The following is a 4827-nucleotide window of genomic DNA, read 5'->3' as shown; positions in this document are numbered from 1 at the left end:
ATTACAGCTAGGTTTCCCAGAAAAGCATTCTCATTGGTCGCACCACCATCTATCTGACTGCCTCAATGCAGCAAATGAACATACAAATATTTCTGGAGTTGCCTTAATGCAACAAATGACCTTTCAACAGGCCCTCTGCTTATTCTCTAATCTCTTTATCATATTACTGTTTTCTCTTTATCTCCTTACTCTACTCTGATTACTCTTTTCTCTTTGTCTCTTTACTCTGCTCTGGTTTCTTTGTTTAACATATGTATTTATAGCTTACGTAAATTTCGATATGAATAGTTAGCCTGTCTCAAGTATAGGTTCATTAAGTCTATACTAAAATAGTTTAACTTTTCATATTATATCTAACCCTATGTGCAACTCAAACACTAACTATGTTACTCCTAGTTTTCTCACTAATCCCCATTTACTTCTATCATTAAAACTTTACCGACTTTTTCTTTGATTTTTATCTTTTCTTCAACTTTTAATCTTTCCTTTATCTTTGCCTCACTAATATGTTATTACCACTCCCTAGGTATTTTATGAAGGTAATTATGAGATTCTGCGCTTAAAGTTGTCTTTCTAAAGCTTTTACAAAAAATTGTCTTTTCTGTATTATTTTATTATTTTTAATAAAATATTATTTTTAATTAAATAATATTATTTAATATTTTATTTATTTATTATTTTATTATTAAATTTTCAAAAATTACCTTCATTTTACCTTTTACTTTATAAATTTACTTTTTACTAGCCGTAACTTTTAATATTTTTACTTTAACCATCCTAACTTTCAATATTTACATAATAACCCCTTAAACACCAAAATAATTACTTCCTTGCCCTTTTTAAGATAAAAAACGTGTTTTTCATTATTCTTCATCATACTCAAAGTGTTCTTCATGTTCTTCGTAAATTCTTCAGATTCTTTCTCCTTTCCCTGTTTTTACCCGTTTTTCAATCTTTTTGATAATCGATTTTTACCAAAATTCAAAATAAAATTGCAGCCACCAAAACTCTATATTTTACACTTAATTTCAACACAAATTCAACCCCAATTTAAGGGTTAGGGTTTCGTTTTCTAGCAGCCACAAGAACTTAAGTTCATTGCTTGAATTTCATCAAATTTTCACCAAAATTTCAACAAGAATCACTCATATAAACAATAAATTTCAAGCATAACCAAACCATATCATAATCACACAACTAAAACATAATTAATAAAGATTAATTTCATCAAATCCTACCTTGATTTGATGCCTCAAATTCGGTTATGCTTCTAGGTGTTCTTTAAGCACTTTTTCCTCCTGAAACACATCAAGAACAACTTTGAATCCATAAAATCTCAACTGACTAAACCTTAATCAACATATTAGCAAGGGATTACTCACCTTAAATGTTCTGGGAATGGAAGATTCTTGGCTAACAAGTCAAGCTAAGCAAGAGATTTAAGGAACATAAAAAAACACATATTTAGCATAGTTTTTCTTAAAAACTGAATTGAAGAGGGAGGGAGACAGCCATCTCACCTGATTTTCAGTCTTGATAAGTTACATGGTTATGAAGAGAAAGAAGAGAGGATCATTTTGGTCGGATTGAAATTTTGATTTGAGTTTTAGTTCAGAAGAAATCAAGCTTTGAGGATTAGAAACCAAGAACTTTTCTCTCTTTTTCTCTCTTGCTATTTTTGGCCAAATGAAGAAAATGACCAGCCTTGGAAGGTTTTCAGGGGTGAGGAAAGTTGTGCTTGATGATGATTGGCTAGTTAGGGAGGTGGTTGAAAAATATCTCAGGTGTATAAATACTAAAACTAGATGTATTAGAACACACACTTAACAACACATCTGGAGATTAATATCTGAGCTACTAGTATAAATGACACTAGTAAAATAATTAACATGAGAATAGAAGATATATGATGAGATATTAGCATTGCTAAAGTCATCAGAGAGTGCTGGTATTAAACTATACCAGAAGACTGTGAACCCAGTTAAACCGATCTCCTGATTTTAACCAAAACAGATGAAATAATATTATAATATTATTCAAGCATCTATAATATTAATATAATAAATAATATTATATTATTATTTCTCATCTCTCATGAATCGAGTCCAGTTCATCAAACTGAGGCTAATTACGGAAACCAGAATAAAAAACTCCTAACCAATACGGCTAAAAAACTAGGTTCTTCGCGACTGTGTCGTCGAGCCTATCTCAAAAGAGGCTCTTGCTTATTGATGACATAATGATGATATATATTGAGGTGCTTGATGATATAGCAAAGGTGCTTGGAGATGCTTCCTTCACTGAACTTCCGAGAAGCTCTGTTTTACCAAAAACTAGGTCGTTACATTCTACCCTCCTTAAAGAAAAATTTTGCCCTAAAAATTTCAGCCATGTGTAAGAATCCATCTTCAAGCAATCTATTTTCTTCAAGCCATCCTGATAAAGAGATCGGTTCATTCCTTACAGCATTCAAATCTCACATAGCCATAGCCATGGAGTTCCTAACAGTTATGAAAATAGTTGTGCCTCATACCGATTCGTCGCTCAGAACTCGATTAAACTAGTCCTATTCGCAGTCATTGAGGTCTTATCCGCACTAAACAATCAACATTTAGGTGATCAATCTTAATATCTCAAGTTAAGCATGAACATTTTCAAAATAAGCGCTCGTAGACATTCATGCCAAATGTATCTTAAAGATACCCTAACAGCATGAGACATACAAGTAGAGTATGCAGTAAAGCATAGTCAGTTCACTCCCCAGGCTCTACTGGGAATGAACTGCTCTAATACCAAATTGTAACGACCCAAATTTTAGTTTGTCTAGATCATACCGGAAACTGAGCGCTACCAACTTGTCTTCCTAATTATTATCTATTATTTATTATATGAGCCTTATTTGTTGTTAAAACGTAATTATTTTGTGAGGTACTTTTTTTTAAATGTTTGTATTAATATACAGGATCATTCACAATCATTTCACATATAATAACAGATACAATAGTTATAAACAACCACACTTATATACATCTCAAGCAGTTAACAACATTCAGTTATCCAACCGTTATTAGAGTAGAGATTGTAACACCCTAACTTTTAGCATCTCATGATCGTACTAAAAGTCCAAGCGCTACTTATCTATAAACATTTTTATTATATACTCTTCTTATTTAATATTGAGCCTTTGCGAATATGAACCAAAACTTTAATAAAGAAAAATGAAAGGTTTTTATGTTAAACCTCTTAATTACAAAAATATGTATATTCACATAGCATTAAATACATAGACTTATTTCAAGATTCTCAAAAAATAAATTCTACCCCTCTAAAAACTAAAAATAATAAACGACGAGGGGAAAGTAAATTCTACCAACTCAACTCGTAAACATGTTTTTCTATGCTCCTGTAGCTCCGCACTAAACCTACGCACTTGAAGCTAAAAGGGGGTGAAAATAGGGGGTATGAACTAGGGAGTTCTTATTAATAGGGTCGGAGTGTATAGTTATATTCATTTTATTATTTGTTACACAGGAATTCCATAACAGCATACTTGCAATCCTCAATAGGTGGCCAATGGCAGCAAACGCCATAATACAAACAACCTTAACAGACCAGAGATACAGAGAAAATCACAAGTCAAGAAGCACACACACACAATCACAGACAACACATATCACAAAGAAGTATGCATAAACAAGCAACACAAACAATGCATATGATGCATGCTTTTCCTATGGCTGATGATATCATCTGTGAGTTATATAGCCAACCCGACATATCCTGGTAGCTAACCATGGACTGAAACATCCATTGCGAAGCAAGTGAATTTGAGCTACAACCCCCTTGCGACTACGCGCTTAGCCCAGAGCCAGTGGAATACCCACTACTGCGGCTACTACCCAGGCCGGTGTTTAAAATCTCAACCAGGGTAAGTGGAATAATCCACTACTGCTGCTACTACCCAAGCGTCAAAATCATTGACCTGGAGCAAGCGGGACGAACCACAATCCTTGCTACTGCCCAGGATCTCAAAGATACATTCATTCAAAATTTCATAATTAAACTCATTTTTCATAATTCTTCTTTTCCATCTCATTTCCGAAGCAAGTCAGACTAAGGCACAACCTTTGCGTACTGCCCAAGTATTTTCCAACTATCAAAATCTATTTCTTTAAAAACAAACCAAATCCATTTCTTTCATTAAAATCTTTTTTATCAAAACAAAAGTCTCAAATCAACTTCAAAATCCATTCTTTAATTCCGTTTAAAAACAAAATCCCAAAATACATAACTCTCAAGCAAACAACAATAATCAATAATAATTCAACATAAACTTAATCAAACTCAAACAATAATTAATCAAATCAATATTCACTTATCAAGTTCACATTTAATTATTATAAAATTACCTAAACCTTACCTCCGTATGAAATCAAAATACTCGAGACTCCGGAGAAACTTTCTGATCGAGCTGTTGAAGAGGAAAACATCAGAAATTATCTATGCCTCCTAGAATTTCAATTCGATGAACTCAAGGAGAAGAGGAGCTACGTCACCGTCAGTTTTCACCAAACAAAAGTAACACCAACGTGTAGAGAAGAAGGATACGAATATTTTTATCGGATTAAATTTTTTATTAGAGTTACATATCTCAATAAATCGAAAATGGTTTCCATGAAATTCACGTTCTCTCTCGATTTTCTTTCTTTTTCCTCTCATGGTTCCTTCTCTATTTTTCCTTTGCTTAGTTCGGTGATTAATGAAAGAAATAAAAATGATTAAGGTTATCGGAAATGAAAGAAAATTTGTAGTTGTCAAGGCTTCATT

Source organism: Arachis ipaensis, chromosome B01 (assembly GCF_000816755.2).
Source record: "Arachis ipaensis cultivar K30076 chromosome B01, Araip1.1, whole genome shotgun sequence".
Taxonomy (NCBI): Eukaryota; Viridiplantae; Streptophyta; class Magnoliopsida; order Fabales; family Fabaceae; genus Arachis; species Arachis ipaensis.
Note: the sequence above shows the minus strand (reverse complement) of the source record.